Below are 10,886 nucleotides of genomic sequence, written 5' to 3'. Positions count from 1 at the left end.
GGTGAGTTTTGAGCGAAATCCAATCGCTAGAAGTATGGAATACACCAACCACTCCAATTAGGAACGAACTGCCGTTGAACTTGAATTGTCCAATTTCTCACACCTATTGATTTCGGATCGGGCCCAAAACTTGGGCAACTTTGTAATATGGTGGGAGGAGTCATTTGGTGAGTTTTGAGTGAAATCCAATCGCTACAAGTATGGAATACACCAACCACTCCAATTAGGAATGAAATGCCGTTGAACTTGAATTGTCCAATTTCTCACACCTATTGATTTTGGATCGAGCCCAAAACTTGGGCAACATGATAATATGGTGGGAGGTGTCATTTGGTGAGTTTTGAGTGAAATCCAATCGCTAGAAGTATGGAATTCACCAACCACTACAATTAGGAACGAACTGTCGTTGAACTTGAATTGTCCAATTTCTCACACCTATTGATTTCGGATCGAGCCCAAAACTTGGGCAACATGATAATATGGTGGGAGGGGTCATTTGGTGAGTTTTGTGTGAAATCCAATCGCTAGAAGTATGGAATACACCAACCACTCCAATTAGGAACAAGCTGCCGTTGAACTTGAATTGTCCAATTTCTCACACCTATTGATTTCGGATCGAGCCCCGAACTTGGGCAACAACATAATATGGTGGGAGGAGTCATTTGGTGAGTTTGGAGTGAAATCCAATCGCTAGAAGTATGGAATACACCAACCACGCCAATTAGGAACGAACCGCCGTTGAACTTGAATTCTCCAATTTCTCACACCTATTGATTTCGGATCGAACCCAAAACTTGGGCAACATCATAATATGGTGGGAGGAGTCATTTGGTGAGTTTTGAGTGAAATCCAATCGCTAGAAGTATGGATTACACCAACCACTCCAATTAGGAACGAACTGCCGTTGAACTTGAATTGTCCAATTTCTCACACCTATTGATTTCGGATCGAGCCCCAGTCTTGGGCAACATCATAATATGGTGGGAGGAGTCATGTGGGGAGTTTTGAGTGAAATCCAATCGCTAGAAGTATGGAATACACCAACCACTCCAATTAGGAACGAACTGCCGTTGAACTTGAATTGTCCAATTTCTCACACCTGTTGATTTCGGATCGAGCCCCAAACTTGGGCAACATCATAATGTGGTGGGAGGAGTCATTTGGTGAGTTTTGAGTGAAATCCAATCGCTAAAAGTATGGAATACACCAACCACTCCAATTAGGAACGAACTGCCGTTGAACTTGAATTGTCCAATTTCTCACACCTATTGATTTCGGATCGATCCCCAAACTTGGGCAACATGATAATATTGTGGGAGGGGTCATTTGGTGAGTTTTGAGTGAAATCCAATCGCTAAAAGTATGGATTACACCAACCACTCCAATTAGGAACGAACTGCCGTTGAACTTGAGTTGTCCAATTTCTCACACCTATTGATTTCGGATCGAGCCCCAAACTTGGGCAACATCATAATATGGTGGGAGGAGTCATTTGGTGAGTTTGGAGTGAAATCCAATCGCTAGAAGTATGGAATACACCAACCACGCCAATTAGGAACGAACCGCCGTTGAACTTGAATTCTCCAATTTCTCACACCTATTGATTTCGGATCGAACCCAAAACTTGGGCAACATCATAATATGGTGGGAGGAGTCATTTGGTGAGTTTTGAGTGAAATCCAATCGCTAGAAGTATGGATTACACCAACCACTCCAATTAGGAACGAACTGCCGTTGAACTTGAATTGTCTAATTTCTCACACCAATTGATTTCGGATCGACCCCAAAACTTGGGCAACAAGATAATATGGTGGGAGGGTGAGGTTTTGGTGAAATCCAATCGCTAGAAGTATGGAATACACCAACCACTCCAATTAGGAACGAACTGCCGTTGAACTTGAATTGTCCAATTTCTCACACCTATTGATTTCGGATCGAGCCCCAGTCTTGGGCAACATCATAATATGGTGGGAGGAGTCATTTGGTGGGTTTTGAGTGAAATCGAATCGCTAAAATTATGGAATACACCAACCACTCCAATTAGGAACGAACTGCTGTTGAACTTGAATTGTCCAATTTCCCACACCTATTGATTTCAGATCGAGCCCCAAACTTCGGCAACATCATAATATGGTGGAGGGAGTCATTTGGTGAGTTTTGAGTGAAATCCAATCGCTACAAGTATGGAATACACCAACCACTCCAATTAGGAATGAAATGCCGTTGAACTTGAATTGTCCAATTTCTCACACCTATTGATTTCGGATCGAGCCCAAAACTTGGGCAACATCATAATATTGTGGGAAGAGTCATTTGGTGAGTTTTGAGTGAAATCCAATCGCTACAAGTATGGAATACACCAACCACTCCAATTAGGAATGAAATGCCGTTGAACTTGAATTGTCCAATTTCTCACACCTATTGATTTCGGATCGAGCCCAAAACTTGGGCAACATCATAATATGGTGGGAAGAGTCATTTGGTGAGTTTTGAGTGAAATCCAATCGCTAGAAGTATGGATTACACCAACCACTCCAATTAGGAACGAACTGCCGTTGAACTTGAGTTGTCCAATTTCTCACACCTATTGATTTCGAATCGAGCCCCAAACTTGGGCAACATCATAATATGGTGGGAGGAGTCATTTGGTGAGTTTTGAGTGAAATACAATCGCTAAAAGTATGGAATACACCAACCACTCCAATTAGGAACGAACTGCCGTTGAACTTGAATTGTCCAATTTCTCACACCTATTGATTTCGGATCGAGCCCAAAACTTGGGCAACATGATAATATGGTGGGAGGTGTCATTTGGTGAGTTTTGAGTGAAATCCAATCGCTAGAAGTATGGAATTCACCAACCACTACAATTAGGAACGAACTGTCGTTGAACTTGAATTGTCCAATTTCTCACACCTATTGATTTCGGATCGAGCCCAAAACTTGGGCAACATGATAATATCGTGGGAGGGGTCATTTGGTGAGTTTTGAGTGAAATCCAATCGCTAGAAGTATGGAATTCACCAACCACTACAATTAGGAATGAACTGTCGTTGAACTTGAATTGTCCAATTTCTCACACCTATTGATTTCGGATCGAGCCCAAAACTTGGGCAACATGATAATATCGTGGGAGGGGTCATTTGGTGATTTTGTGTGAAATCCAATCGCTAGAAGTATGGAATACACCAACCACTCCAATAAGGAACGAACTGCCGTTGAACTTGAATTGTCCAATTTGGAACACCTATTGATTTCGGATCGAGCACAAAACTTGGGCAACATCATAATACGGTGGGAGGAGTCCTTTGGTGAGTTTTGAGTGAAATCCAATCGCTAGAAGTATGGAATTCACCAACCACTCCAATTAGGAACGAACTGCCGTTGAACTTGAATTGTCCAATTTCTCACACCTGTTCTTTTCGGATCGAGCCCCAAACTTGGGCAACATCATAATATGGTGGGAGGAGTCATTTGGTGAGTTTTCAGTGAAATCCAATCGCTGGAAGTATGGAATACACCAACCACTCCAATTAGGAACGAACTGCAGTTGAACTTGAATTGTCCAATTTCTCACACCTATTGATATCGGATGGAGCCCAAAACTTGGGCAACATCATAATATGGTGGGAGGAGTCATTTGGTGAGTTTTGAGTGAAATCCAATCGGTAGAAGTACGGAATTCACCAACCACTCCAATTAGGAACGCACTGCAGTTGAACTTGAATTGTCCAATTTCTCACACCTATTGATTTCGGATCGAGCCCAAAACTTGGGCAACATCATAATATGGTGGGAGGAGTCATGTGGTGAGTTTGTAGTGAAATCAAATAGCTAGAAGTACGGAATTCACCAACCACTCCAATTAGGAACGAACTGCCGTTGAACATGAATTGTCTAATTTCTCACACCAATTGATTTCGGTTCGAGCCCAAAACTTGGGCAACATCATAATATGGTGGGAGCAGTCATTTGGTGTGTTTTGTGTTGAATCCAATCGCCAGAACTATGAGTTACCCCTACCACTCCAATTTGGAACGAACTGCTGTTGAACTTGAATTGTCCAATTTCCCACCCCTATTGATTTCGGATCGAGCCCCAAACTTGGGCAACATCATAATATGGTGGGAGCAGTCATTTGGTGTGTTTTGTGTTGAATCCAATCGCCAGAACTATGAGTTACCCCAACCACTCCAATTTGGAACGAACTGCTGTTGAACTTGAATTGTCCAATTTCCCACACCTATTGATTTCGGATCGAGCCCCAAACTTGGGCAACATCATAATATGGTGGGAGGAGTTATTGTTGTGTAGATTTTAGCTGCACCAAAATGGATTAAGCTGCATCCTCAACTTGTGATACTCGCAAGTGCACGAACCGTTGGTAGTTTAGCATATGTAAGTGCGAGGTCGATCCCACGAGGATTGTTGATTGAATGATTCAATTCATTTTCCCTACACAAAACAGAAATGAAAAAAAGGGAAATAAATAAAACAAGGAAGAAAGAAAATAACTAACTCAAGCAGATAAGTTCCCAAGTTCAATTAGATTAACGGATTGATTCTAGCTAATGTATGATTAAGCCATGGTGTGTGGTCATAACCTTGTGTTCCTAATTCCCTAATTTGATCATTTGTTGTCTAACCTAAAATTAAGCATTAGGAACCCATTAAGCATAGAAGAACAATTTAAACAACCAAGCATGTATCTAATCCCTGTTGTCGAATGTCCATACATACTCTTCCTATTCATAGTTCAATTCGAATTAAAGTATGGTGTCTACTCTTAATTCAAACCAAGATAGCTAACATGCAAGCCTAAATGGTGATCAATCATTCAAACTAGCATATTAACTTATAAGCATAATGAATAAGAACAAAAATCATAATTGAAACTTGGAAAATAATCAAACTTGAAACTAAAGAAAAGAATTTACATAACAATGAAAATTAAAGTAGAACTTGGAAAGACTTAAAGGAAAATTTCAGCACAAAGATCTCATTATAACAATTGAAAACTAGAAAGGGAAACTAAGAGAATTTGAGGGAGAGAAGGGAAGGGAGCTCTAGAGAAGTGTTTGAGAGCTCCCCCCCTTGGGGTGTGTTTACAAGCTTAGAGAACCTCCCTATTTATAGGCCTAAGGAAGTGAAAAATCTGAATTCAATATGGCTAATGCATACAACACTTGTTTTATAAAATCTGAAATGGTTGATGCACTTGTATTAGAAAATTTGAATTGGTTGATGCACTTCACCAATAAATCCCACCAGCAGCCCTAGCTCATCTTCATGTCACCATGACCAAGCTTCCAACCAGCTCAATAGCTCATGCCTAGCTCACCATGACCAAGCTTCCAACCAGAAACAATAGCTCATCCTGAGGTCAGCATGACCAGCAACTTCAAGGGCTTACGAATTGGGCTTCCCTTAAGCAAATTAAGACTTTAAGCACTCAAACTTAAAGTTCAGAATGTCTTCTTTCCATCCATATATCATTTGGGCCAATCCAAGGTCGGAGGAGGAAGTTAAGGCCAAAACAAATTGCTAACTCATTTTGCGCGCTGATACAATCTATCCTGAGCATGGCTCTGTGTTTGCTAGGTAACAGACTCCATATTTATCCAATGGGGCTGAAATTTGGATATGTTATAGTACACACCCATTGGAACAACGTTCATGAAGAATGCTGCCTCATCCGATCTGTGTACGTTGCTGAAACAAAGCTTGCAATATGACCTACGGAACTGGACTGGCAGGGGGCTGTAGCCAAAATGAGTTTGTCTTTTAAGCTCTTCATCCATTCATCCAAATTAGGCCTTAACACGCTTGAATTGCATGAATTATGCTCTCTTGCTCTATTTGCCTACAAAACACACAAAGGGAGGCAAATAACTTAGAAATCTAAGAAACTAAGCAAAAGAAGTAAGTAAATAGGGCATGTATATGTATGAAATTATGAGCTTAACAGTTATTTGGTGAGTTTTGAGTGAAATCCAATCGCTAGAAGTATGGAATACACCAACCACTAAAATTAGGAACGAACTGCCGTTGAACTTGAATTGTCCAATTTCTCACAACTATTGATTTCTGATCGAGCCCAAAACTTTTGCAACATCATAATATGGTGGGAGGAGTCATTTGGTGAGTTTTGAGTGAAATCAAATTGCTAGAAGTACGGAATTCACCAACCACTCCAATTAGGAACGAACTGCCGTTGAACTTGAATTGTCCAATTTCTCACACCTATTGATTTCGGATCGAGCCCCAAACTTGGGCAACATCACAATATGGTGGGAGGAGTCATTTGGTGAGTTTTGAGTGAAATCCAATCGCTAGAAGTATGGAATACACCAACCACTCCAATTAGGAACGAATTGCGGTTGAACTTGAATTGTCCAATTTCTCACACCAATTGATTTCGGATCGAGCCCAAAACTTGGGCAACGTCATAATATGGTGGGAGGAGTCATTTGGTGAGTTTTGAGTGAAATCCAATCGCTAGAAGTATGGAATTCACCGACCACTCCAATTAGGAATGAACTGCCGTTGAACTTGAATTGTTCAATTTCTCACACCTATTGATTTCGGATCGAGCCCCAGTCTTGGGCAACATCATAATATGGTGGGAGGAGTCATTTGGTGAGTTTTGAGTGAAATCCAATCGCTAGAAGTATGGAATACGCCAACCACTCCCATTAGGAACGAACTGCCGTTGAACTTGAATTGTCCAATTTCTCACACCTATTGATTTCCGATCGAACCCAAAACTGGGGCAACATGATAATATGGTGGGAGGAGTCATTTGGTGAGTTTTGAGTGAAATCCAATCGCCAGAAGTATGGAATACACCAACCACTCCAATTAGGAACGAACTGCCGTTGAACTTGAATTGTCCAATTTCTCACACCAATTGATTTCGGTTCGAGCCCAAAACTTGGGCAACATCGTAATATGGTGGGAGGAGTCATTTGGTTAGTTTTGAGTGAAATCCAATCGCTAGAAGTATGGAATACGCCAACCACTCCAATTAGGAACGAACTGCCGTTGAACTTGAATTGTCCAATTTCTCACACCTATTGATTTCAGATCGAGCCCAAAACTTGGGCAACATCATAATATGGTGGAAGGAGTCATTTTGTGAGTTTTGAGTGAAATCCAATCGCTAGAAGTATGGAATACACCAACCACTCCAATTAGGAACGAACTGTCGTTGAACTTGAATTGTTCAATTTCTCACACCTATTGATTTCGGATCGAGCCCCAGTCTTGGGCAACATCATGATATGGTGGGAGGAGTCGTTTGGTGTGTTTTGAGTGAAATCCATTCGCTAGAAGTATGGAATACACCAACCACTCCAATCAGGAACGAACTGCCTTTGAACTTGAATTGTAACAACTCGATCCTTAATTAATTTTCAATTATTATTTTATTCTAGAAAAAGACTATTTTGCCCCTGGAATATTTTAACGGGTATGAAAGTTGACTTTTTGACCGGGAAGGAATTTGAAAATTTTGATTGGATCGTTATGCAGAGCACGTCAAAACGAGTTCTTAGACACGTAGTGAGCTCGAAGCGGAGTTGTAACGAAAAAGTTGCGATGAAGGAATTTGTCCGGTGGCAAATTTGTAAACAGTTCAAAGATTGTTTTTAGAAAACCAGAAAAAAAATCTCTTTTTACTCTCCCGACACGTCTGTTATTGTTGAGCCCCCAAATCTGATAAGCCCAACAAATTCCCTAAATATTCTCTATTCTGCACAAGTCCCATAAACCCATCATAATCCCAAAACCGACAGAACCTCCTCAAGACTTACTGATCTGTTCACAGGTCCAAAGCATCAACTTCCTGAGCTCGAAACGAAATAGTTCCTTCTTCAAACTTGTTCGTCTGCCTCATGAGTCGAACATATCCGAAAATTAGCCCAGTCGGAGAAATATAAACACCTCAAACCCCAGTTGGAGTATGAACAGCTCATCTCTGTCTGATACTCTGTGTTAAGCACGGATTTCTCTTTGCATGCGGGTTTCTGTTGCGATTCTTACCTCTATTCCTTCATAACAATTGTTTCTGAGATCGACATCTACAACATATCCAAATTCCAAGGCAAACGGAGATTTCTATCTACTGTAAATCGTGTTCAAGTTGAGACTAGTCTTCACTTTCATTCTGTTTGCTGGTTTCACTCTAGTGTGCCCTTATTCACTCTTGCATGTGGCCTTCCTCTGATCTAGTGGCTTCGTTCCTTTCATCAAAGTTGTTCGTCTTTGTCTTGGCTATAATCTGTCAAAATTGGAGCTTCATCCAAGAATTGTAGTCATCTCAAGGCTGGTTGAAGTGTTGCCTACTTATTTTGTTCTGCTGTATTGAGGTAGGCTCGAATTCTTTCTTGTGTGTTAATTTCTATTGATCAGTCGACAACACTTTCTTCATACAGGTTGTTCCTTAGTTATAGAAATATGACATATCCAAAATTCACAGCAATTTAAGTTCTATAACCATCTGAAACCTTGTTCAAAGTTAGTAAGTCCTCTAGTCTGCTGTTTAAATGCTACAGCACCTTACTCACTCTTGGATGTCGATTTCCTTTGTTCAGATGACCAAGGTTTCTTCTTGAAAGTTGTTCAGTTTCCTGTTTTCTACAACATATCCAACATTAGTGGTTATTCAATAAGTTTAGACCTCTCGGACAGAGTATAACTGAAACAAACTCCGCTCTCGTTATCAAGTGTTGTTTGGGAGTTTTACTCCTAGGGGGAATTCTTTGTGCATTGCAGAAAGATTCAAGGATTATGGTACACCGGTTCAGCGTACTCGATAAGAATGGTCTTAAACTAGTACACGCACTTTTAGAAGCCGGGGGTCAGGGCTTTAAATTAAATTATTGTGTTGAGCAATTTTATTGATTTAATATTTATGATGGCTTAAATAGGTACTCGGGTACCAGCTGATTCAAAGGAGGGACCCTCAAAGGGTCAGAGCAACTCGGACGCACAGTGAGTGGACTTTTGTTTTATAAATGGATTTTATGTTATTAAAGTTTCAATATTTGATCTTGAAGGATTTATTTATGGCTATTACTTTCCGAGCAGGAATAATGAAATTATATATATGTTCTCGATTATATGTTATTATATTTAAATGCAAATGGCTTGGAAAGTAAGAAATGAGGTTTTAATCATATTGAATGATTGGTTGAGGAATAAAATGGTAATTTCCAGGAAGGGCATGTATTTTGTTTTTAAACCACCATAGGTACCCAAAAATGTTGCCTTCAGATAAATTGTTGCTTTCGATTATAATGATGTCCAAGGACATCCCAGTTGCCTTCAGATGAGTCAGCGTGCGTTTGACAATTGCCCACAAGTTCGGGGACGCTCAAACTTTGTGGTGCTAGGAATGCGGCTCGGGTGGACCAAGTGTCCTCTGAGTCTTGCAAGGAATGCGGCTCGAGTAACTTTATGCTACTGAGACCTGCTAGGAGGAATTGACGGAAATTATGGAATTGACGGATTTATGATGGGTACACCTAGGTGGAAGGAAATTGTTTCCCTTTATTAATCTCAGATATTTTGTTAATGTTTCACTGAATATATGCTCAGCTATATGTATGAGGATTTGCATGCCTGAATTTTCATACGGATATTGAACATGGATATGATTAAATTTTCTAAATGTTTTAACAGAGGGGTTAGTATGTTGATACCTTATGTTCTAAAACTTTATTTTTGTCCACTCACGTTTTTCAATGTTTTGCGCCCCCAGGCAGTAGTCGTGTACGGGGACATCACCACAGGGCCGTCACTTTCCTCCATCCATCTCCTCCGCTACGTAGGAGTTCTTTTTGTATTTATACTGTTATCTTAAATTCTGTATGGCCTCAGGCCGGTTAGTTGGTTAAGTTGTTTGGATGTACATTGAAAGCATGCTGGCGGTTGTGATGTTTTCTTTTTTATGCTTTCCAACAGGTGAAAATTTGGGAAAAGATTCAGTTTACAGAGGAGACTCTGCCGAATTTTCGGCGGATGTCAAACCTAAAAAGAATTTGGATTTTAGTAAGAAGGGCAAATTAGTCATTTGTGCCTGACACCCGCCAGGTGTCGGACACACACAGGGTTCGACTCGGATTCCAAAGTGGAATTTGGGTCGGGTCTTGTCATGAATTGTCCAATTTCTTACACCTATTGATTTCGGATCGAGTCCAAAACTTGGGCAACATCATAATATGGTGGGAGGAGTCATTTGGTGTGTTTTGAGCCGATCGCTAGAACTATGAATTACCCCTACCACTCAACTTTGGAACGAACTGCCGTTGAACTTGAATTGTCCAATTTCTCACACCTATTGATTTCGGAACGAGCCCAAAACTTGGGCAACATCATAATATGGTGGGAGGAGTCATTTGGTGTGTTTTGTGTTGAATCCAATCGCCAGAACTATGAGTTACTCCAACCACTCCAATTTGGAACGAACTGGCTTTAAACTTGAATTGTCCAATTTCTTACACCTATTGATTTCGGATCGAGCCCAAAACTTGGCAACCACTTAATATCGTATTAGGAGTCATTTGGTATGTTTTGAGTGAAATCCAATCGCTAGAACTATGAATTACCCCAACCACTCCAATTTGGAACGAACTGCCTTTGAACTTGAATTGTCCAATTTCTTACACCTATTCATTTCGGATCGAGCCCAAAGCTTGGGCAACATCATAATATGGTGGGAGGAGTCATTTGGTAAGTTTTGAGTGAAATCCAATCGCCAGAACCATGAATTACAACAACCACTCCAATTAGGAACGAACTGCCGTTGAACTTGAATTGTCCGATTTCTCACACCTATTGATTTCGGATCGAACCCAAAACTTAGGCAACATCATAATATGGTA

The 10,886-nt window shown here is 40.6% G+C and overlaps 1 long non-coding RNA gene across 1 annotated transcript; it reads left to right on the top strand.

Annotated features, from left to right (window-relative positions):
- The first annotated feature begins 7,714 nt into the window (after nt 1-7,714).
- Nucleotides 7,715-9,893, top strand: LOC148294696 (uncharacterized). The gene is made up of 3 exons (XR_015835457.1): nt 7,715-8,369; nt 8,931-8,994; nt 9,764-9,893. It is a non-coding gene; the product is annotated as an uncharacterized LOC148294696 (long non-coding RNA).
- Nucleotides 9,894-10,886: the final 993 nt, after the last annotated feature.

This window comes from Prunus avium, chromosome 4, assembly GCF_965620075.1.
Source record: "Prunus avium chromosome 4, drPruAviu1.hap1.1, whole genome shotgun sequence".
NCBI classification, from domain to species: domain Eukaryota; kingdom Viridiplantae; phylum Streptophyta; class Magnoliopsida; order Rosales; family Rosaceae; genus Prunus; species Prunus avium.
Note: the sequence above shows the minus strand (reverse complement) of the source record. Positions and strands in the feature narration are given on the sequence as shown.